The 25,933-nt window shown below is 42.8% G+C and overlaps 1 long non-coding RNA gene across 1 annotated transcript in view; it reads left to right on the forward strand.

Annotated features, from left to right (window-relative positions):
* The window catches only part of LOC310834530, a 42,566-nt gene extending 23,393 nt beyond the window's left edge, over window positions 1-19,173 (forward strand). Inside the window, exon 3 of the long non-coding RNA XR_014559287.1 lies at window positions 19,115-19,173. This is a non-coding gene — a long non-coding RNA (uncharacterized lncRNA). The remainder of the gene's footprint in view (window positions 1-19,114) is intronic.
* The last annotated feature ends 6,760 nt before the right edge of the window (window positions 19,174-25,933 follow it).

Raw genomic sequence — 25,933 nt, forward strand, 5'->3', positions numbered from 1 at the left:
ATCAATCACAGAGTGGTTCAATCCATGGTTGGAATCTAGGTAGAGCATGGTCTTCCTTTTAAAAATGATTACTATCAGTATCCAGTGTCCACTGTCATTTACTGGAATAATCCAAGCATCTTTCTTTAGCACTCCAAATTTCAAACAGGACTTCAGGGCTTTCACTGACATTTTTTGACACGTGAGGGTCTGAATTAAGAGGCAACTAAATGGGAAAATTGTTCCATCGTGACCTAGCTCTTTGGTCATGATCACCATGGAGGCAAGAAATGCATCTATTATGCGGTCATTTATCCAGTTCGATCCTTTCAGTGTGTCTATGTCATAACCATAAACACAGATGTTGGCAACAGGTTCCTCAGTTTGTAGACTGAATGTGTTGAAGGTACAGTTGTGCCATGGGGGAACTGATGTAGAAATAGAAATCATTGATTTGCCCAAACACTTCTCACTTTGCTTTGAGAATATGGGGCTTCTATCAAAAGAATCTATATTGGTCACTGTCAAATCCTCTTTCCCACTTTTTGGTGTGGAGGTCATCTGAGGTTGAGTGCTTTCCAGGTCTCTCATAGTCAGTCAGTGATCTGTTTTTAAGGAGTCCAACTCCTCAGCAGCCTGCACTGAATCAGATGCTGGAACTACAGTTATCTTTTCCTTCAGTCTGGAGAACTTTATTCCTGAGCTACTCTTCTACCTTTTATTTCGCTTCAAATGTGTGAGCTGCAACCGGCGAGGCTTCCTTGGTTCTGGTAGCATGCCAATAGATTTTTTGGCAGCTATAATATGGTAGCAAGTCCTGGATGATGGGCAAGAGCAGCTCTCTTTGGGGAAAAGGCGGACAATATAATGCTTTCCCTTTACTACCCCTTACCACAAATACACCAAGCTAATAAATTGTACAGTACCGTAAAGCCCACTAGTACTATCTGACAAACTGATGGTGCCTTCTCATAGCTTTCATCTTTCTTTGGCCGTGGAAGTTCTCCCCTTTGTACAAGATCCATGATTTGTGATGGATCACAAGCTATTTGAGGAAAGACTGTATGTTCTGGTGATCTTGAGTGTCTGATCAACTGAGGCCACAAATGAAAGTTTCCAGTGTTACATAGTCCACGCAAAGTTTCTCTCCAGTAAGAATTTTGCATTGCATATAAGGATAACACCATTGCTTCCATCGTCATTTCTTTCCATTGTGAAAGTCTTTTTGGAGAGAGCTGCATGAAAACTCTCAGAGACATTTGTGGTGATTCCACTTTTTTCTTTATATATGTTCAGTCTCTTTAGAATCCAGGCCCCAGCATGATTTATTCTTGCTTGGTGCAGGTCTTCCTTAAAGTAGTCCAAGAATGCTTTGCTCCAACCTGTACTGAGTTTATCAAATTTGAATGTGTAGTCTTGCTCAGAATTTGACCTCAGAAGATCAAAAAAGTCAGCAAGGTATACTGTGGTATCCTCTGAACTGGCCACAATGTCTCTGCGGATGTGATTCCAGCATACCACTCTGTGGCTCTTGAGCAAAACATGATCCTAAACCTTTTCAATTCCTTTTTCTCTGTCAGACACTATGACAACTTTTTCTGAATTGAGCAATGAACACTGCTTTGAAAGGGTTTCCAAAATTCTGTGATTGTCCTCTCGCCTGCTGTCATGCATCATGAACATTACAGGAATCAGTGGTGATTCAGCGAAAAGCACATTTTGAAATAATACAGTAGATAGGAAGAAGTCTCCAAGTTGAAAAGTTGTGTCATATGAAAAAAGCATAGGTAAATTTGCCTTCAGTGATATTATTTTCCCAATTTCAGATAAAATATCCTGTAGGCCCATAACAACAATCACTGTAGGAGAGATATCATGGATGAAGCCTTCAAGGAGTTCTGTTAATTCACAAACACTGTACAAATCATCACAACTGATTTGTGAACGTTGTCTTCCAAGCTTGTTTGTTTCTTACCTAAGGAAACAAAAATCAAAATTGTATGGAATGCTTATAAAGTACAGTGGTACCTCTGACTACGTACTTATTCGTTCCGGAGGTCCGTTCTTAACCTGAAACTGTTCTTAACCTGAAGCACCACTTTAGCTAATGGGGCCTCCTGCTGCCGCCGCACGATTTCTGTTCTCATCCTGAAGCAAAGTTCTTAACCCGAGGTACTATTTATGGGTTAGCGGAGTCTGTAACCCGAGGTGCCACTGTAGTCATGAGAGGTCATTTAATACAACAAAATGCAGTTTTAAAAAAAGAGCCAGGGAAGCAAGGAAAAAAGAAATTTTGGGTGCCATATCAAAGAAAGAAAATTAATTAGGAAAAAACCCAAATAAACAAGTGATAAATCAGGCAAGAAAATGATTACAATCACAGCATTCAATGATAATCAATGAAGAAATAGCATGGAAAGTTAAAAAAATGAAGCCGAAATTCTTTGAGCATGCAAACAAACCCGGAAAGTTGTAGCATGGCAATTAAGGAGAAATAATCAGATGAATTATATATATATAGGTAAAATTCATTCCAATGGGAAATTTCTAGATAAAACAAAAGAAATAAAAAAAAGCCTTTTAAAAATATTTTCAAAATTTATACAAAAGAGGAAATGAAAAGGCAATCAACATACAGGAATATATAAAGAAGAGTAATCTGCCAAAGATAAAACAAGAGATAGTATTCTTAAATACACAAGTAACAGACCAAGAAATCTCCGAGGCATTAAGGCAAATAATGGTGGGCAAATCACCAGGAACAGATGGATTATCAGCAAAGTACAATAAAACATCTAAAGAACACCTTGTAAATCCAATGAAAGATATAATGAATGAAATATTAACAAAAGGGGAAATTCCAGAAAAATGGAAGTAAGCTTGTATTACCTTTATTCCAAAACAAGATACAGATTTGACCTTGGTCCAAAACTATAGACCTATTTCATTTTTGAACAGTGATTACAATATATTTGCTAACGTTTTAGCTAATAGATTGAAAAAGGTCTTAAATGTTTAAATACACCCAGACCAAGCGGGATTCCTTCCAGGTAGGCAGATGAAAGATAATATAAGAAATATTTTAAATGTAATAGAGTATTTAGAAGTAAGAAATGAGAAAAAAGCAGCAATGATGTTTATAGATGTGAAAAAAGCTTTAGATAATGTATCTTTGGACTTTATAAGGAAAGTGATGGAAGAAATGGAATATGGAGAAAAGTTTATAAAAGGGATACAAGCTGTGTACACAGAACAATGTGCAAAACTAATTATTAACCAGGTGATAACAAATGAATTCCAAATTGGAAAAAGGAATGAGACAAGGATGTCTGTTATCACCTTTATTATTCATTCTGGTCCTGAAGGTTTTGAACAGAAACATAAGAGCAGACAAACAGATTGTGGGAATAAGAACAGGGGGAAATTAATTTAAGTTGAAAGCATTTGCTGTTGACTTGGTAATTACAGTTGAGGAAACAAAACTATGTCTCCCTAAAGCTTGTGAGAAAATATAAGTTTGGGCGAGTGGGAGGATTTAAAGTAAATAAAGGAAAGACAAAAATACTAACCAAAAAAAGACGAAACTGGAGAAAATAATGATAATAATATTTTTTAATTTATGCCCCGCCCTTCCCAGTTCAAAAACCGGGCTCTGGGTGGCTAACAACAAATTTAAAACACTTAATTATAAAAGCAGCATAAAATACAATATAAAAACATGAATAACAATAAAATTAAAAATTAAAAAATCACTTCAGGGGAAATAAGCATTAGATAATCCCCAGGGTTAGCTGGCTGAATTGGTCCTACTTGGGCCGGTGAGGAGGCCAGGGGAGAATTAGCTGTGGGGTCTCAGAGCGGGTAATCTTCATAAAAGGGGAGGGGGAGGGAAGAGAAGGGAAGGGACATAAATGATCAGGCTGAATTCAAATTAAAGGCCAGGTGGAATAGCTCTGATGGAAGGAGGTTAAATCCTGAAGGGCCCTAGTCTCATGGGACAGAGTATTCCACCAGATCGGAGCCATCACTGAAAAGGCCCTGGCGGAGGATAGTCTGACTTCCTTAGGGCCCAGGTCCTCTAAACTATTCATGGACCTTATTCATGGACCTTAAGGTCCTCTGCGGGACATACTAGGAAAGGCAGTCCCATATATACGAGGGCCCTAAGCCACAAAGGGCTTTAAAGGTCAAGATCAGCACCTTAAACCTGACCCTATACTCCACTGGGAGCCAGTGCAACTGGTAAAGCACTGGGTGAATATGTTCCCATGGCAGGTACCCCATGAGGAGCCTCGCTGCAGCATTCTGCACCCACTGGAGTTTATGGGACAGTTTCAAGGGTAGCCCCATGTAGAGAGAATTACAGTAGTCAAGCCTGGAGGTGACCGTTGCATGGATCACTGTAGGAGATTACAAAAATAGAAATTCATTAAAAATTCAATTATTTAAGAATTTGGCTTGATTTAGAATGGAGTAGTATCAACTAACATGGACAAATCTCAAAGACAGTTAGTTACAAAAGATGGAAGACTTCCAAAAAGTTTTTTTGAAATGACTGACAATATGAATTTGGTTGATATCTGGAGAGTAAAACACCCACTTGAAAGAGAGGGAACCTTTTATTCTGAAGCTAAAATTACATGGACTAGAATTGATCAAATTTGGACTACTGGAGGAATGGCACCTAAGATAAAAAAGTTGAAATCTGCCCAAAAACATGCTCCAACCATAATGCGGTAAAGATGGTGATGGATGTCACAACAACTGGTACCTTTAGATGGAGGATGAATGACACATTATTTAGAGATGAGGAAGTTTGTAAAAAAGCCCAAAAAACTTTGAAAGACTATTTTGAAATCAATATGAGGACTAAGGTAGAAAAAAGAATAATCTGGGACGCAAGTAAAGCAGTGATGAGAGGATTTTTGATACAACAGAATACAATTAAAAAGAAAAGCCAAAATGATAAGAAAGAAATTTTTTTGGAAAAGATAAAAGAGGGGGAAAGGAAATTGAGATCAAATCCAAAATCGCGGGATATTTTGAAAGAAATTAAATTTTATCAAACACAATATTTGGAACTGATGAATCAAGAAATAGAATGGAAAATTAAGCAAATGAGACAAAAGACTTTTGAATCAGCTAATAAATGTGGTAAAATGCTGGCTTGGCAGATAAAAAAAAGACAAAAATTGAATATTGTTACAAATTTAGAAGTGGATGGAAAGAACATTTATAAACCAACAGAAATTAGAGATTGCTTCCAGAGATATTTCAGACGACTTTATACACAAGGGCCTCAGAAAGAGACTGATATAGAACAGTTTTTGGAGAAAAATGGACTGAGAAAGATCTCACAGGAAAGTAAAAGAATATTGAACCAGAAAATAACAGAGCAAGAAATAGAAGCTGCCATTCAGAACATGGCTTTAGGCAAGTCTCCAGGACCGGATGGACTGACTTCCAAATATTATAAGGTGTTGAAAGAGTGGTTGATACAGCCTTTGAAGGAAGTTTGTAACGAAATATTGGAGGGAAAGAGGGCACCAGATATGTGGAAAGAGGCTTTTATCACACTTATACCGAAGACTGAGACAGAAAAGACTCAACTTAAAAACTACCGTCCTATCTCCTTATTAAATGTGGATTACAAAATTTTTGCTGACATTTTAGCGAAAAGGTTGAAAGTAGTTTTGATGGAGGAGATTCATGGGGATCTAGCAGGCTTTCTCCCGAGAAGACACTTATCAGACAATGTAAGGAACTTAGTTGATGTTTTGGAACAGTTGGAAGAGAATATTAACACTAAAGCAGTTCTGATATTTGTGGACGCGGAGAAAGCCTTTGACAATATTTCCTGGAGTTTTATGATGAAAAATCTTCAGGGGATGGGGGTAGGTCAAGGGTTTGAAAATGGTATAGGTGCGATATATTCTGAACAAAAGGCAAAATTAATTGTAAATAATGTGGTCACAGAAGAGTTTACTATAGAAAAAGGAACACGTCAGGGATGCCCAATCTCTCCATTACTGTTTATATCGGTCCTGGAGGTTTTGCTGAATATGATTAGAAAGGACCAGTTGGTTAAAGGAATACAGGTTGGAGCGAAACAATATAAATTGAGAGCATTTGCAGATGATCTGGTACTTACATTACAAGAGCCTGAATCCAGCACTAAAAGAGTTTTAGAATTAATTCAAGAATTTGGTCAAGTGGCAGGATTTAAATTGAATAAGTTTAAAACGAAGGTTTTGGAGAAAAATTTAACAACATTGGAAAAAGAAAAGTTTCAGAATGAGACAGGGTTAACGGTGGTTAAGAAAGTGAAATATTTGGGGATAAACATGACATCCAAAAATTTGAATTTATTTAAAGATAATTATGAGAAAACTTGGACGGAAGTAAAAAAAGATTTAGAAATTTGGTCAAACATGAAGCTTTCCTTGTTGGGTCGAATTGCTGTCATAAAAATGAATGTATTGCCTAGAATGTTGTTTCTGTTCCAAACACTACAAATATTGGATAAGATGGATTGCTTCAAGAAGTGGCAGAAAGATATCTCTAAATTTGTCTGGCAGGGCAAGAAGCCAAGAATAAAATTTAAGATATTAACTGATGTGAAAGAAAGGGGCGGATTTGCCCTGCCAGACCTTAAACTGTATTATGAATCAGCAGCTTTCTGCTGGTTGAAAGACTGGCTACTCCTTGAGAATACTGATATATTGGACTTGGAAGGTTTTAATAACACTTTTGGGTGGCATGCATACTTGTGGTATGACAAGGTTAAAGTTCATAAGGGTTTTAAAAATCATATTGTCAGGAAAGCATTATACAATGTCTGGATTAGATATAAAGATTTGTTGGAAAGTAAAACCCCGAGGTGGTTGTCGCCAATGGAGGCAAAAGCCGTTAAAAAACTTAATATGGAGGCTAATTGGCCGAGATATTGGGAAATCTTGGAGCAAGAGGGGGACAGATTGAAACTGAAAAGTTTTGAGATGTTAAAAGGGAAAGTAAGAGATTGGCTTCAATATCACCAGATAATGGAAGTTTTTAAAATAGACAGGAAAATTGGCTTCCAGGTGGAAAAATCAAAATTAGAAACTGAACTGTTAGAACCCAGTACTAAGAATTTGTCAAGAATGTATAATCTGCTGTTGAAATGGAATACACAAGATGAAATGGTTAAATCGGCAATGATTAAATGGGCACAGGACATTGGTCATAACATTATGTTTGCTGACTGGGAAAAGTTATGGACCACTGGGATGAAATTTACGGCATGTAATGCCTTGAGAGAAAATATTATGAAAATGATTTACAGGTGGTACATGACCCCAGTCAAACTTGCAAAAATTTACCATTTGCCCGATAATAAATGTTGGAAATGTAAGGAAACGGAAGGATCGTTTTATCATCTTTGGTGGACGTGCCCAAGGATTAAGGTCTTCTGGGAAAAGATCTATAATGAACTGAAAAAGGTACTTAAGTACACTTTTACTAAAAAACCAGAGGCCTTTCTCCTGGGCATGGTTGGTGTTAAAGAAAGATAGAACTTTTTTTATGTACGCTACAACAGCAGCAAGAATACTCATCGCAAAGTACTGGAAGACACAGGAGTTACCCACCGTGGAAGAATGGCAGATGAAGGTGATCGACTATATGAGTTTGGCAGAGATGACGAGCAAAATCCGAGACCAGGGAAGAGAAACGGCGGAGGAGGATTGGAGAAAATTTAAGGACTATTTAAAGAAATATGCAAAAATTAGTGAATGTTAGGTTGGTGTTGGATGAGAAGATAGGGGTTAACTGCGGTAATAGATAAGAGAAAAGAAAATGAGTGTTATTAAAATTAAATTGAAATAAGCTGGGGATTTGCTTAAAATTTATTGATATGAGAATGCAGTAAGGGGAGGTATGAGGAAGTCGGGAAAGTAAGGTATATGAAATTAAGATTTGAAAGTATATGTGTTTTATGTTTTATTGTTTTATATTTGTTTGTGTTGAAAATGTTGTGGAAACTTCAATAAAAATTAATTTAAAAAAAAGAATTTGGCTTGATTTAATTTTATATAAAGACAACTATGAGAAAGTTTGGAATGAGATGAAGATAGATTTGGAAATTTGGAAGAGAATGAACCTCTCCTTGATGGGAAGGATAGCAGCAATAAAGATGAATGCATTATCAAAGATGTTATTTTTATTTCAGTCAATAGTGATAATAAGCAACCTTGTCTGATATATAATGAATTTGGAAAAAAATGTTTAAAAAGACTTTTGCTAAGAAACCAGAAGAATTACTCCTATAAATTGTAGATCAAGATATAAAAAAAGAAAATCAGAAATTATGTATGCAGCAACAGCAGCAATAATTATATTAGCACAAACTTGGAGGACAGAAGAAATACCAACAAAAGAACAATGGCAAGGGAAACTTATGGAAAATGGAGAACTTGCAAAACTATCAGATAAACTACATGAAAAGGACAACAAAGACTTTAAAAGAGAAGGGGGCCATTTTCAACATATATGAAGAGGCAACATAATGAAATGGACTCCTTGGCAGGGTTTGAGAAAACGATCACAATTGTATGCAGCAAAAAGTAAGATAATATGCATTCTGTGAAATTTTGGGGAAACAACATGCAGGGTGAACAATATGGAAATAAAGCAAAATAGGTGTATGAGGGAAGTCCAGGAGAGGAGGGTAGAAATATGAAAAATTGTTAGATATATTGATAGAAGAAGTATACATGGAAAAATCAATTAATTTTTTTTTTTAAAAAAGTTTGTTTCTTACCTGCTCCCGGTTTCGTGGCTGAGCTACAGGTATATAGGCTGAGCTGGTTACAGGGTCATTACAAAGGTCTTTATAGATTTTTGAGGGCTTAGCACTTGTATCTGAAATATTTCTTATTAGTGAAGGCATTGTCTGTACATGTGGTCTTAGCAAATTTCTCTTTGTCACCATGAGGAAGTGCATGGAATTCTCTCTCATTTCCAATATAGTGTATCAGAACCATTTCACAAGAAGGCTCTAGCAGTCTATAACTGTGCCTTATGAAGTTGTCTGGACTTGAACAAGTTTTGATTTTATGGTGAAATTTCCTCAGCTTCGGATTAATTCTCAGCCAGTCAGACACCACAGTTGATCCAGCAATATTGATCACAGCGCCAATCATTTCTTTTTTGAGGAGAACCTTTGAATGAATACAGAACGACATCATCACCAATAGGCTTGCATGATGGATCATTTACAATCTTCTGATAATCAGGATGAGATAGAATATGAAGGGCTTCTTCTACTGTAAAAGGAGTGGTTTTCCTGCAGTATAAGATCATTGTGAAGAGTCCTCCACTCTACATAATTGTGAAAGCTTGTTGCATAAAATATTTTTTTAAAATGGAACACGCAGCTCCAGGTCCTTGGGGGACTCTGTGAGCCCGCTAGGTAAAGAAGATTCCCTGCGGTCGGAGATTAAAGAAACAGGCAGAACCAAGGCAAATTGTATAGGGAAGTGGCTAAGAAGTCTGACCTTTATTGTAAAAGCAACTGCTATAGCAGGGTCCGCACTCCACTGGCAGCGAGATGAGTTAGACCTGGAACAGAAGGTGCCCCCCACTTTTATTAGTTCTCGAAATTCCCAGTCCCACCTCCAGTATTTCATCATTGCTACATCATTGATGCATCCCACAAGGGGAGATATGGGACAGTACCTGGGTAGCAGATAGCTGTCTTTTCCCATACTTTCCCCATCTCCTGACACCCGTGAACACAAGACACAAAAACTATTTACACTTCCTGACCCCTCTGGTCCAGTTCCTCACAATTCTTGTGTCCCCTGGAGTCCAAATCCATTTCAGGATCCATTTCTAGTGGATTCCTAAAGTGTCTTGTACAGTTTTTGTTATACAGTGACTTATACATGAACTTTCACACTGTAACATTCTAACTGCCTGGAAGGATACCTGCATTCATAGAGGCTAGTTACAGGTAGGTAGCCGTGTTCTTAGAGAACAACTAATTTTGTTATCGGTAAGAGCTTTCATGTGCATGCACACTTCAGATACTTCAGGCTGTCACTGAAGTGGATACATTACATTTGCCTGTGGCGCTGTGGGTTAAACCACAGAGCCTAGGACTTTCCAATCAGAAGGTCGGCGGTTCGAATCCCCATGACAGGGTGAGCTCCCATTGCTCAGTCCCTGCTCCTGCCAACCTAGCAATTTGAAAGCACGTTAAAGTGCAAGTAGATAAATAGGTACCGCTCCGGCAGGAAGGTAAACGGTGTTTCCATGCGCTGCTCTGGTTTGCCATAAGTGGCTTAGTCATGCTGGCCACATGACCCAGAAGCTGTACGCCGGCTCCCTCGGCCAATAAAGCGAGATGAGCGGCAACCCCAGAGTCGGCGAAGACTGGACCTTTACCTTTACCAGTGTTCCATACTCTAGTTGGTGCTGTTTGCTAACATTCATTGGTTGGAGCTTGATAGGTCATTTAAATAGACAATTCAAAGCACCAGGTCTATTCATTCACTAGATGTGATAGTGCAGTTTTCTCATTATTCTTTGGCTGCCTTTATTTAAAGGGCCAGTAATGCTTTTTATTGTGTACACTCTAGCTAATGGTTTCAGGTAAGTACACATGAAATAGCCGACACCAGAGAATTGATGGGCACCACATTGGAGACCCCTGATTTCCATGTTTGCACTGACAAAATCTGTTGGCAAGAAAACTTGCAGTTAAACCTCCATTTATAATTACCACCACCCCAAAAAAACAACAACTTTTGTCCCCAAACCTTTTGTACCTTAATTGACGCAAGACACATTATTGCTTTTCATGGTTACTTTGGTGGTCTCCATCTAGTTGGTTTGATATTTTACATTCACAGTTAATATCATCACCATCTCTGCCTTCGATATTCTTCAAGGTTGGCAGCATCAAAAAATTTCCAGGTTCAGTTCTTTACAGTGGAAGCTATGGATATGAATGTCACTTTAATACAGTGTTCTTGCTAACGCAGAACCATTTCAGTTTTTATTTCAGCCATTCCATGGACATTGGTGTGATCTAATTTGGTGGAGTCTATTTAACAATCCTGACGATTCCTTAAGGATCAAAGTATTTAATATATTGTTTGTTCCTTGTCTGTGCTCTGTGGTTTTTGTGGTTCATTCTGTGGTCGGTCATATACATGGTTACAAGACATTAATCGGGGGGGGGGGGGGAGGCCTGGAGCACCCCACCTCATGAGTACACACTTACAATGAACGTAGCACAAACATCACCCACCCACCCACCTAAATGCTTTTCCATGGCCCCACTAAATTGTTACAATGTATCCAAATCAATAGACCATGTCTGATTTAATCAACTGTCTGCTTTTGAGTGAAAGTGTTTTTCTTGCTACATAGGACCCCATAGCGTTTTCAAATATTCATATAAAATAAACCACACCATGCATCTGCACCATTCCGCTTTTGATTTACAGGAGGAGGGCTGCCAAAGGAGGGAGGTACGGAACACGTGACTGGCAGCCATAACCCTTTCTGCAAGAAGTCATGTTCGCAGCAATCTCCCCTTCCTGAAGATAAGGTCACACGCAAGTGCCAGACTGCTCCTCATTGACTTACTGTGCTGGTCCCGTGGGTTACCCGAGAGGCAAGGTCCAAGTCCGGTCCGTGGTCAAAGGTGCGACGTGGAGGCAGTCTGTAGTAGCTGAAGCTGGGTGCAGGGCAGGGAGTCGGGTGAAGTCAGGAACAGGCTTGCAAGCAGGGATCCAGGGCGGGTCAGGAGCTCAGGCAGGAACTAGCAACCAACAATGTTGCTCCCGCAACTTGGGACTGAGGCTGGCTGGCTATTATCTGCCCTGATGCATAGCGCGGCCCCGATCCTCTGGTGACTCGCCTCTCCTGGCCTGGAGGCGAGCACTCCTCCTGCGGGAACTTAGTTCCCTCTGCCTTTCTGCCCTGAGCCTCTGCAGCTCAGGAGAGGCTGGAGGGTTACCGGACCCAGAGGCAACCTAGAAAACTGTGGAGCCATAATTATATATTCAAATTTAGGAGGATAGGGAAGTACAGAAAGGGAAAGGGAAAGGGAAAAGGGAGAGGGGATAGATAATATTGATAGAGAGATAGAGGGATAGAGAGATATAGATAGGTAGGTTGATTAGAAATTTAAAAGACCTATAAAGATTATCAAATCCTGCAAAGTACTGAGCGCAAATATAACAGTGAATCACAATGGCACAAAATAAGTCAGCAAGCTGACATTTACCAAGAGTTAAAGAAAGGTTAGTGTACTAAATATTATTTACAATTCTTGGTAGTTTGCTATTAGAGAAATACCAGATATTTCTTCAGCATCTCAGGACATATTTTCCACCGGATTTTGATGAACCCCAGTTCGCTTATAGGAGAAATAGGTCAACAGATGATGCCATAGCCACAGCTTTTCACCTTGCACCGAGTCAACTGGAGAGAACGGGGAATTATGTCAGAATGCTGTTTATTGATTATAGCTCGGCTTTTAATACCATTCTTCTGGACATTCTTATTAAAAAGCTGATGGACCTGGACCTTTCCCCTACCATCTGTGGTTGGATTAAAGACTTTCTGAGGGATCGCACACAAATAGTGAGGATTGGGCCTGTTACATCTACCTCCCTGAAGCTCAGCACTGGCACCCCACAGGGATGCGTGCTGAGTCCCTTCCTGTACCCGTTGTATACATATGACTGTATTTCATCTGACCCATCCACTGCAATTATTAAGTTTGCAGATGATACCACCATAATGGGTCTAATTACAGGTGGAGATGAATCAGCGTATAGGGAGGAGGTTCAAAAAGTCTCCACATGGTGCCTAGAGAATAACTTGCACCTAAATATCAGCAAGACAAAGGAGATGGTGTTGGACTTTTGGAGGAAGAGTGGGGAATGAGACCCGTTGTATATCAGGGTGGGTTGTGTGGAGAGAGTCTCTTCCTTTAAATTCCTGGGAGTTTACCTTAGTGAAGAGCTCACTTGGAAAATCAATACAACCCAGGTGGTTAGGAAGGCCCAAAAGAGACTCCATTTCCTCAGGGTCCTGCAAAAGAACAAGGTCAAACAAAAACTGATGATCTCCTTCTACCTGGCCACAATACAAAGTGTTCATACTTTATTACAGTGTGGTACGTTGGTTTGATATACAGCTATATTCTCTGCAGCCAAAGATGGAAAAGCTCTATACAGTCAGCAAAAACAAGACCTGGAGCTGACTGTGGCTCAGATCATCAGCTTCTTATAGCAAAATTCAGGCTTAACATGAAGAAAGTAGGAAAAACCACTGGGCCGGTAAGATGCGATCTAAATCAAATCCCTTATGAATACACAGTGGAAGTGAGGAACAGGTTTAAGGATTTAGATTTGGTGGACAGAGTGCCTGAAGAATTATGGATGGAGGCTCGTAACATTATACAGGAGGCAGCAACGAAAACCATCCCAATGAAAAGGAAATGCAAGAAAGCAAAGTGGCTGTCCAACGAGGCCTTACAAATAGCGGGGGAGAGAAGGCAAGCAAAATGCGAGGGAGATAGTGAACGATACAGGAAATTGAATGCAGCTTTCCAAAAAATAGCAAGGTGAGACAAGAAGGCCTTCTTAAATGAGCAATGCAAAGAAATAGAGGAAAACAACAGAATGGGAAAAACCAGAGATCTGTTCAAGAAAATTGGAGATATGAAAGGAACATTTCGTACAAAGATTACCTTAATAAAGGACAAAAGTGGTAAGGACCTAACAGAAGCAGAAGACATCAAGAAGAGGTGGCAAGAATACACAGAGGAATTATACCAGAAATATATGGATGTCTCGTACACCCCAGGTAGTGTGGTTGCTGACCTTGAGCCAGACATCCTGGAGAGTGAAGTCAAATGGGCCTTAGAAAGCACTGCAAATAACAAGGCCAGTGGAAGTGATGATATTCCAGCTGAACTATTTAAAATTTTAAAAGATGATGATGTTAAGGGAGAGAAGGCAAGCAAAATGCGAGGGAGATAGTGAAAGATGTGGCTCACATTTTTTGGTTCTTGTGGGGGGGGATCTGAACCCCAATATTCCATCTTTGACTGTGGTCACTTTTCTGATAGCCACTGCCAAAATGGAAATAGCTTTCAGGTGGGAAATGGGGGGAGACCCTCACTTTACGATCTTGGTTTTTCCCAGGTATGGGACATGGCACTACCTGGGAGTTTGAATCAACACAGCAATGAGATGATAAATGGGCAGAGTAAGAAGGATAAATTACTAAGTACATGGTAATTGTTCATTGATCATATCAACAAATTGGCACTGTTGTTACGGCCACCTGCCCCGGGTGTAGCCATGTGTTTTTTTTTTGGGGGGGGGAATTAGGGTTGCCGTATTTTGAAGAGCAAAAAAGAGGACGCCATGAAGATTCTCATTTTAAATACTCTTACCGCAGCTGTGATATATTGCTGAGTGGGGCAGGAGAAGTGAAGAGAAGGGGAAAGCAAGTCTTCAATCACCAGTCTTGTCTAGGACTCATCCAGAAAGTATAGCCAGAGACATTATGGCAAATTTGTAAAATGTTACCCCTGAAAAAGAGGATGTGTCCTGGAAAAAGAGGACACACAGCAACGGGGGGGGGGGGCAGAACTGAGTTACCTGCGACACAATTGGTCAATTAAGTATATTTTTATTTTCTTGATTGGGGGGGCAGTTCTCCCCCAACCCCCCCGGCGACACCACCTGCAACCAGGGGTGGAGGAAAGGGGGTGCGGTATGTGCGGGGCCGCCCCGGGTGTCCTCACTGAGGGGGGTGACAAAATGCCAGGCGGCACTAACCATGGGACCTGCAGTGGGCCCAAGGCTCTGCGCTGTCCAAACAGTTCGCCCGCTGCCTCCCCCCCAACTGTAGGGCGACTGAGTGGGAGGAGGCAGGCAGACTCTGGGGGCCCCACGGTGTGCCCTGCCCCTATGGATGCCTCACCCCACCCTCACCCTGCCCCTATGGGCAGCTCACACCCCAGGCGCCTGAGCCGCTTCCTCTGCCGCTGACTGTCCCTGGCAGTAATACTGGTTTTAGCCCTCTCACTGGTCAGATCTGAAGTTGGGGTTTACAACTTTAAAACAAGATACAACAAATTTTCCCTTGTGATCTCCATAGTAGACAATTTTAAATGTTGCTTGTAGATAGAGAGAGGGGGGGGTAGACAGCTTTAAGTTTCTTAGCATTTTCTTAAAGCATTTTCTTAAAGCGATAGGCTATCCATTTGGGGCCCCTCCCACAAGGAAAACCTCCAAAAAAACACACTGTGGAGGAGAGTATCCTGGCTGTCACTCAAAGAAGAATTCAAACTCAGGCTGCAGTGTCTACCAAAATCTTTAATGTTCAGATCAGTGCGATACATGGGCAAAACGTCATTAAAAGGCACAGCACGTTCTACACATAGCCAAGCAAACAAAGACATGGATCCAGGAATGACACATACCCTGGCTTAGGAGCTAACTCCTCTTAAGCCCCCCCCAAAAAATATTTAAGGGGGCCGGGAAACCCCCACCCCCAAGTTTATGGCCATTGCCATTTAATTGTGTGTGCCATGTCATGTGACTATGTAGGGCAGGGCTTACTGCCCCCCGCCCCCCATATTTTATTCAGGTTGGCCCCCCAGCAACCCTGTTATTAGGGAGTGGGGCCGGCACTACTTTCTCACCCATGCGCAGTGATCCTAAGTTGAAAACAAACCCATTTGTATCCACTTTATTAATGCGCCAAGGGACTATTTTATGTGTCCTTATGACTGACAGGTGGTGGAAGGAGCGAGCCAGAGTCTAGTGAGTGAGACTGTCCCTGGCTATAATACTGGTTTTTGCCTTCTCACTGGTCAGAGCTGAAGTTGTTATTTACAACTTTAAAAAGAGATACAACAAATGTTCACTTGTGATCTCCATAGTTGGCAGTTTTAAATGTTGCTTGTAGATGATAGATAGACAGACAGACAGACAGACATTCAGACAGAAGATAAATAGATTCACTAACTCCCTAAAAAGTCTTAGGAGACGCAATACATTTTAAATTTAAAGGAAACAAAGAAAATAAGAAGACCAACAAAGAATTAATCATAGTAAAACAGGGAGAGTAAATTGTGGACAGATGCTGGACTTTGAGAAAGCAACCAGGGGCCCCAAAAGAAAGCTTAGCCAAGAAAAAATTAAACTGAAAAATCATAAAAAACACAAAGATGAAGATTATAAAGAGAATCAAGAAAAAGCAGATACACCTGATGACTAGAAAGGCCAAGAGAAAACAAAGACACATGAAGGAGCGTGAGGGGAGAAATCAAGTTTATTTCCCTTTCGCCCAACAAGTCTTTGATGTACAAAGGAGCAGAGGAAAGGGTAGGTGGAGATGAAGTCTGCTTCAAGCAGAGTGAAGAATAACTGCAGAAAATAGAAGGCTTTTCTTTTAAAAGGAGAAGCCATTTCATAAAAAGAAGTTTGGCGTTTCTGTTGCTGAAGTTCTTATTATCATTATTTATTGAATTTCTATACTGCCCTATACCCGAAGGTCTAAGGGCGGCTCACATAAAATATCAAATGCACCAAATCAAAACAGAAAGAACGACCCAAGAAGGGGTTCCCAGAGCAGAGACAGCAGGAGTCAGGCTACCCCTGTCCAGAGAGGGGCGCAACTGGGACACCAGCCAAAGCTGATGGAAGGCACTGGGGGTCACTGAGCACCTTCCCTTGTCTCTCGCCAGAGGTGCAGGGCGACCAAGGCCCTTTCTGTGCCAAAAGCAGGCCTAAACCCTGATGGAAATGGAGCCAGAAAAGCAGCAGCTTCCACAGGCACCTGGATCTGGTCTGTGTCCACTCGCTCCAGAACCTCGCTCCAGAAGTTGGAAAAACCAAGATCGGTAAGATTTTAGCACAGGTAAGACTTAGAAGTGAGAAGGGTAGGGGGATCCAGGGGGAAAGAAAGCTGTGCATGCGATAAAGAGCAAAGCAGAGGCGCAGAAGACAACATAGTTCCATTTAATGTCATTTTAGCTCAGGTTGCCTTGTTGACAAAAATGATTTGCAGCCATTTTGTGATAGCTTCTTGTGGACTATAGATAAGCTCCTTTGCTAATGGGCAGAACTTAATTTTATGTATATTGTGGCTTCCAAGGAGAAGAATAACAAACACTCTTGAGCAGCTGCTTAAAAGTGGTGGCATTTGGCACATGAAGCCAAACAAATTGTACTTACTGGGCAACTGCAGAAGAGAGTCACCTAAATATTTTTGAGTTTTTGTTCCTTCCGAAGTGTATAAATCCAGAAGGTTCCAAACATACCAGCATTTTGCATCCTCGCCAGTAATTCTGTTCCTAAGGTAGAATACCGATTTAGAATACCCATTTTAAAAGCTGATGCATCAAACTGCTTCTTTTGTCTCTAACAGTTGCCTTGCTGATTTCAGTGTGGAAAAGCAAATAAGGCATTTTGAGGGTCAATCTACTGATGGCATTGGTAGAGGCGGCCTGGTAGAGGCACTGGAGTGAGTAGAGGTTTTCACCATTTTCCCGGCCATTTCTAAGCAAAAGTCCAGCAAACGTTTAAGCACAAACATATTCACAATTAGGAAGGATGAGCCGTGACCATTTTTTCCTGTACATAAAGGGCAGATTTTTTTTCCTGCTAATGGTAAGGCTGAAATGACTGAGAAAATACTTGAAATCTTATGAATCCTGACTCTCTGGCCATTTTTACTCATACATAAGGGGGTGGCTGATTGTTCCACTAATGACCAGAGCTGTGCCACACAAAATTATAATAACCCACATTTGTGAAAAGTTTTGGAATAGAGGTCTGTACCCTTCAATTCTGTAGATAAAGGAGGCATGTAGCTCCCAATTTTCTTTGCCTGGGGTACATGTATAATTGTTTAATGCAGGGAACACGATCCATAAATGCTGAGACTTTATTAGAAATTTAATTTGACCCAAATTGTATTGCTGACTTCTTGGTGAAAACTTGCAAGATAGGGTTGATAGTTGCTGGGTTTCCATCAAATACTAAAATACTTAAATACCTTCAACTGCAACCGTAGCTTCTATTAAAAAAGACTTTTGAATTATCAGAAGTGGCGATAGGCACTCATAACTAACAAGTAATCTCTAAATGCTCCATCGTAATTATGGCAGCAGTACAGTTGTGTGTCTTCTAGCTGAATGTCAACTAGGTGAGTATCTTGTTCTTGGCTGAGGGGAAAATCTCTGTTGTGTTCTGCTTGCAACTCTTTGTACTGTACAAAGATTCTTTCAGGTCGCAGTAAGGGGGACCATTCAAGCACCCTGAGCCTGTTGGAGAAAAGGTAGGCTCTAAATGGAATCATCCATCAAATATGAAAACTAAATATTCCAAAGAGCTTGTATTGAGCAATGTTGGTTATTCAATCCCTGTTTCAGAAGAGCTGCAAATTCAAGAGCCGAATGCTGTTGCTCTACGTGCTTCTACCTGGAGGGACTTCTCTTGTCGGGACACCACTGCAGGGGAGGCCCTTTCCTGTGCCATCACCACATAATAAGGTACATCTTTGGGTGGGACAGCCAGCCTTGTTTTGTTCCAGCTCTTTTTTTTACAGACCTCGCAGAGCTACCTGTGCCAGAAGCAGAGCTGCTCCATTGACAAGTAAGAGGCAGTGTCAGAGCTCTTGATGCATCAAGTGAACATCTGCAGTGCAGGATTGAGAGACACCTGCGTCTTGACTGCGCTGCTTTAGGTAACCGGCTGTTTTTGCTCCTGTGTCTGGAGGGGAGGGCTGCTGAAGACCCTAGTTTCTTCCAGGTGCATCTCAGGGACGCAAGAAATAGAATTTTGCAAGCCTTCAGGAAACTTAACGGCAAGTGAACTTCATACTCCACAATTCAGTGATCTTTTTCAGTACAATCCTTTAGTGCTGGCTTCTCCATTTCCCCCCACTTGATCTCTTCACAGTTCTATCCAAGAGCCCAGCACACTCAGGTGAAGCCAGCTCTTTCTGCAGAAGTCAGGTCAGTAAGAAGAGCTGTGTTCCAAAAACATTTCTCTGGAACTGGCGGGAAAGGGCCGGGGACAAACTAATGAGTCCAGATTGCTTTTCACAGACCAGCAGAAGGAACTTCCAGGCCCATGAATTCACACTTTGGAGGGACAAACAAAAAGGTGAGCATAAAGGCGGAGTTTGAAGACTGGAACCAGTCTCTCTGTTCTGCCCTGCAAATTAATGGCAGTCAACATGGCACTCTGTGACTTAAACACATCTAGGTGAATATCCCTTGCTAATGGCAAGGGATAAAACCTCAATTGTGTTCTGTCTGCAACTTCATCATTCTTAAGGGTTTTCTTTTTTCCTGAGAGAACATTCTGTATTCAGAGTGTTCTCTCAGGTTTTGCTTTTCACCTTGTTGCATTGGCCAAAAAAAAGCAAAAGACGCTGGTGGTTGGCGCTCCTGGTTTCCAGGACGGGGTTCAAGCCCCTGCGGTGTCCCTGCTTACTTCCAATGCAACCTCTCTCTCTCTCTCTCTCTCTCTCTCTCTCTCTCTCTCTCTCTCTCCATCTCTCTCTCCCCCTTAAGAACTTAATGAAGCACATTTACATGGATGCTTCCCATCCTAGCACTCCTTGCCATAGGGAACAAAATACTTACTTCTTTTATATATACTGTATATATATGTCAGGGGTTCAGAAGGAGAGACACAGGAGGGGGAGCAAATGGAGAGTGAGGAGGAGGAGTACGAGGGGGGCGCAGGCAGTGACAGTGGCCAGAGTTATTCCACAAGCCTCTCTAGCGAATCGGAGGACTCACAGAAGGGAGCGCCGGTGGCCAGAGCAAGGGAGATTCCAAGGGAGAAACCTCAAGAGGGAGGGGCCAGTGGGGAGTCCCTGAACAGCAGCTGGAGATCAGGGCCAGCGTCTCCACCAGAGCGCAGTGGGGAGGGGGAGTCCCAGGAGTCGGGACCAGTGTCCTCACCACCAGAGGGAGGAGAGGAGTCAGGTTTGGCAACACCCACATCAGGAAGCGGGGAAACGGTCAGAAGGAAAGTCACCGGCTGGGCGCGCGCGCCAAGTTCAAATGTACAGGAGCGCGGCACAGCGGGGAGCCCGGGAAGGGAGCCAGGTCCTAAAGCCCGCCGGAGGGAGGGGCAAGACTCAGGAGGCTCCGCGTCAGAGGAGTCCAGGAAGGAGGGAACCCCAGAGGGCAGAAGGACCCAACGCAGGAAAGAGCAGCGCAAGAGGTGGAGCCGGGCTAGAATCTTAAACTGGTGTGGGTGGAGCAGTGAGTCAGAGGGGACTTAGCCGGTCTAGCGTTAAGACGTGGGCCTGCGCGCCCAGAGCTTGGAAATGGAAACTAAACTTCAATAAAGACTTTTGTATATAATATCCACTGGGCGTTGGTCCTCTGTGAGCTGGGACCTAGCGGCAGTCCTGACAATATATAAAAGACTGACTATTAATTTTGCATTGTTTGTTTAGAAAGTAACCTAAATATACAAACAAACCGATCCTATTTAGATTATTCAGAATGTGGGGAAGGCCAGGATAAAAGAGGAAATGGCATGACATTCACTCATTAGCAGAAGAGGAAAAGCAAATATAAGATGCTCAGGTCTCCTATTTTACAGAAGACGGTTGTCAATTTTCAGGGCTATCAGAGGCTTAAAATGTGGACAGGTGACAGTTCTCTGTATGAAGATGTCCTCTATTTGAATGGCCGGACAGTCCAGGTCTGGCTGAAAGATACAGAAGGAAGAGCAGGGGCACTGAAGTTGCCCATCAACAGATAGCACCTTGGCAGCAGACTAAGCACAACCACCTAGGCCACAGTTTTCCCCGCTACAGTGAGATGTATAATATTCCCATGTAGAATTATAGGGTGACCCAACACATCAGTCATACTCAGGGTAATATATATTCAGCTAAGTCAGTGGTTCTAGTGACTATGACTTAGTAGGATACAAACTACTAATATTTTTATATGTGCATTTACACACAGCATATGCAAATTGGTGTCCATTCCTTTGGCCAAGTGTCAATGGCCACTCTAAGCAGAGACGTGTCCAATTTCTGCAATCGGGGATATCTAGGGATGCAACATTGTCAAGCCCTTTTGTTTTCTCCTGATCATGAGGAATGCAGTTTGACCCTAAGTAAGTTTACTTTGAAGGAAGTTGGAGTGCTTCCATAGTCTTTCTCCCTAGTAAGTGCACGTTGGGGTAGGGCTATAGCTCCGTTTCAGAGTGCATGCTTTGCATGCAGGAGGTGGGGTCCCAGGCATTTCCAGACAGGGCTGCTAAGAAAGATCCTTCCAGAGCCACTGCAAGTCAGGGATACCCAGGCATTAGAAGAACTATGCACCCAGATCTTCAGGAGGGCCAGAATGGCATTTTGCAATGTTTTCCACATTAGTTTGCAGAAATTTCTTTCTTTCTTCAGGGCGGTATGTTGCTGAAGGGAACGGCACACCTTCCCCTGCAGTGAGAATTCCTACAAACACACCACACACACACACACACACACACACACACACACACACACACACACAGAGTATATTGGGGAATGGGAGCACCAATGACTCACACTTCCTCTTCCAATATTTATTTTAGTGTGTGTAATTCCCCTTTGAGAAAATTCCGATATTACTGTATTAGAATGAAGCGCATGGGACACTAAATGTGACATTCATTTGGTACCAATGTTCTGGGCCTGGTTACAAGCCACAGAAGTGCTCTGGCCCGGCCATGTCAGAGCTCCGCAGTCAAAAACCAGGGACTAGAAGCTCTCCCAGAAATATTAAACATAGAATACAAAAGTGACCTTGAATAAGAGAGAGTGTCTCTTGGTGGAAAGGTAGGCTGTGTGGGCCTGTGTTTGTGTGTGTCATTTTCTTGTACATTTTATGCTCCTTATCGCTACCCCCAACATCTGTGAGCTGAGGATCCCTTTCGCATCATCATCATTGGCCCAGATTGCGCTGGGCTCCCTAGCCCCTGACCCTGAGCCCCGCAAAGAAGGGATCAGCAAGGAACTGGATGTGACGGAGGACATCTTGCATGTGTGAGTATTGGCCAGGCGCCCCCTTCTACAAGAGGCAAGGTGTGTTGGCAGTCAGGGCAGATGGTGGGCCCTGAGTCCTGTGCAGCCTGCTGGAAGCACAAGCTGCAGGAGGATGAGAGACAAGGTGGCGCCGTAATGGATGGCATGTTGCACTTCAACCAGGGTTTAAACAACAACAACAGTTTTATTATTTGTACCCCGCCCATGTGACCAGGTTGCCCCAGCCACTCTGGGCAGCTTCCAATAAATATAAAAACATAAAACATTTAAAACTTCCCTATACAGGGCTGCTTTTAGATGTCTTCTAAAAGTTGCATAGTTATTGATCTCCTTGACATCTGATGGGAGGACGTTCCACAGGGCGGGTGCCACCACCAAGGAGGCCCTCCTCCTGGATCTCTGTAACCTCATTTCTCACAGGAGGGAACTTCCAGAAGGCCCTTGGAGCTGAACCCTTTTGAATGAGTCTGTTTATTGGCCTGACCCACCCTGCAGGGCTGTTTTGAGCAAAACTTGGAGGAAGAGTGGGGTGCAATTACAGGAAGTGGTGTGCTGAGCAAGACCTGTGTTTGGATCCGTGTGCTTCTGCACACAGGACAACTTCCTGGGATGTAGGAATCTGCCTCTCATCCATTTAGCACCATCTGCAGTTTTTCAGGAGGACAGACAGGCGTAGCTCCCAGACCTGCCAGGGATTGACCATCTGCATGCAAAGTGGCTGCTCTCCCACTGAGCTGGGGCCCTTCTTCACCCTGACCTTTTCTTGTCTCCCCTTGCTGACTTAGCTGCCAAAATCATTCATCTCTCACAGCACTCCCATAACGTGATCCTTCTCCCTGCCTGCTCCCGGATGCAAGTGTTGACGTTTTATGTTTCAGTCTACACAATATATTATTTTTTTGCAGTCGATGGAGAGGCAGATGAAGCCCGGATTCTGCGTGTGTCCATCAGCTCCTTCCTGGAGCATCTCTCCTTGGTGGTGGAAACGATGGACCTCTTTGGGCCTCCTGTGGCTTGATAGATGGTTGCAACAGGAAGCTTCCCCATAGTCTTGGCTGGACTCTGGACTTGCCCATGGGCTACTGATGTCAGAGGAGGCGCTGAACATGCCATCCTTAGAGCCAAGATGTTGCTTTGTGTTCTGGAGCCAGCGGAGAACTCTTTGGTCTCGGATACTCTTGGACATTGATAGATTTTGGGTGCTGAGAAGCAGGCAAGCCTGGGACTGCCTTGATATAAGACAAAGTACATAGAATCTGGTGCTCTAATAAATTATCCAGTGTACTTTACTTTATAGTCTGCATGTGTTAACTGATTAAATATATTTGAGCCAGCTCACCATATTGATTAATCAATTATACAAACACAAGCAAAATCTTAACCATAGTGTTTTGGGGTGGGGGTTTTCTTTTTGAGGCTCCTGAACTGAGATGATATCATAAGAGAGAAAATTCTAACAAAAAGACAGATGCTGATGTTCATTGTTTAGAAAAGGGAAAGCCATCTGTTTTCTAGAAATAGAAACAGGAAAACCATCAATTCTTTTTCGTCAAATTTGTCAAGAAGGCAGTGCTCTGAGGCTTGTGAGTTTATAAATTGTGACTTTGGAGTTAAATGAAGCTGACAGATCTATGCTTCTCCTTTTCCGTTCTGTTCTCTCCTACATCAGCCATGGAAAACCACAGGCACTCCAGGTGTTGCTGGACTCCAGTCCTCTTCAGCCCCATCCAGCATGGCCGAGGGTCAGGGATAATGGGAGTTGTAGTCCTTGCAGCACCGGGAGAGACACAGGTTCCCCATCCCCATTGCTGCGTCTCTCTGTCTTTCTTGCCACCGGGGGGAAAGCAGCTAATAGCTGGCAGTGAGGAAGACGAGGGGGGGCAAGTGGCTGAAGAGCCAAAACGGATGGCATGGCCCTGAAGTCCTATTTATTTAGGAAGATTTGCCTTCTTTCTTTCTTTCTGGTAGGGCTCCTACTTTTAAACAGCAAGCAAAACTTTGCCACCTTTGCATTCTGGTGAAAGCTTCACCTGTTGGATTTCTGTTTGGCCTTTGTCGTAAGTTACACTTGTAGCCTGCAGCTCCCTCTTGAAGGCACGCATGCTGAAACCTGGGTTTGTGCTTGTGTAAAAAGACCCAAGAGCGCTTCTTGCCAGCCATTGCTGTTCCTGAACCAGGATAGTCTTGCCCAGATATCCATGCTCTGGTAAGCTCCAGAGTGGGATTACTGCCATGCGCTGTAAGTGGGGCGATCCTTGAAGACCATTTCAGAAATTACTAGTGCAGAATGCAACTGCCAGGTCCCAAATTATAATACAGCACCAGACTTGATAGCCTTGCACTGGTTGCCTTTGTATGCCTGGCCCCAATTCAAGGGGTTAAAATTGACACATAAACCTTAAAAGACTTGGGACCCAGATAATTGAACGCACATGAGTCTCTTTACCAACTTGCTCATGCACCTAGATTGGCAGGAGAGACCCTGGACTGGCCATAAGGAGGCCATAAATCAGGCGGGCAGGTGGGGGACTGGCTGAGTTTTGGGGGCAGAACCCTCTTAGCCCCAGTGGACCAGCCTCCACTTTCTCCCTGGGCTTAGAAAAACAGGGGAATAAACGGAAAACATGGCCCAGAGTGACCCAACTTGTAGGACGGAAGCTAAGATCAAAGGCAGTAAAGGAAGCCGCATCCTTGGGTCGTCTAGCATTTTTATTTGCCTTCCAGATGCTAAGCGTGGTCTGAGATGACATCAGCCCCGTCCATCGGAATGGGGCGATGATGGCATTTCTTGAGGGGCGGAGGGAAGTTGGCTGATCTGGGTTGTCTGCGAGATCGCCCTCCCCGGACCCGCCTCCTCTCCCCTCCCTTTGGCCCTCTGCCACCGCGCACAGCTCCCTTTGGCCCATTCCTAAAAAGGTTTCCTTGCAGAGATCTCAGGATTCCAGCCGTGTGAATCATCCCGCACCGGGTCTCTCAGGGGTGCCAATTATAGGCTCTTGCCCCCCCTCTTTTCCCTTCATTTTGGGTGAGCCAATGAAACTCCCTCGTTTGCCCCCTCCCCCTTGTTTATTTCTCTGGCTCCTGGCATTGCTAGATGTGCGGCTTGGGGGAAAAAAGGCATTTTCCATTAATCGCTTTTGCGCCTCCATTAATTATCCCCATCTCTGGCCGCGCCGCGGTTCCTGGAAGTGGGGTGCGGGGGTCGGGGGTCCAGAAAGGGATTAGAATTGGGGCTGGAAGATCCGACTTCTCCCTTACTATAAAAGGAGCGTGCCAGGGAGGGCAAGGCGGTTGCACGATGGTTCTCCAGCGACAGATGAAAGGGAGGAAGACGCCTGTCGGGGAAGCAGAAGATTAGCTCGGCTCGGCGCGAGTGCAGCAAGCCCGCCACCAGATGGCGCCCTCCCCCCGCCCTTGGCCGCTTCGCCTCGGCTCTCCAAAGCCCCCTTTTATTTATTTTTTCAAATTTTCAAATTAATTTTCCAAGAATTTTTAAGACAAACAAACATGCATCCTAGTTGTACCGTAATTAAACCAATCTTCATAACATTGTTAAGTGACTTCCTCAAATCCCCCTGGTTGAGTTTCAGTGTATATCATTTTAACAGTTTTTGCAAAATCAATTTTCTCTAAAAATTAACTTGATCACTTAACATCTTCCATTCTTTCTAATTTAGCTTTAAACATCTTAATTCCTATCCTTACGTATTTAAATCCTAAGCCTATCTGGTATTTGCAAGCTTCCAAAGCCCCCTTTTAAAGGAGACCGAGAGATCATTCCGGCGAAAATTCCTCTTTATGGGCACATTTCTTTGCCCGCTGGCCTCTTGCACCCTGACCCCCCGCATCTGGCGCTGGCCTTTGCTGC

The sequence above is a fragment of the Podarcis gaigeae genome (assembly GCF_964106915.1).
Source record: "Podarcis gaigeae genome assembly, chromosome: 17".
Taxonomy (NCBI): domain Eukaryota; kingdom Metazoa; phylum Chordata; class Lepidosauria; order Squamata; family Lacertidae; genus Podarcis; species Podarcis gaigeae.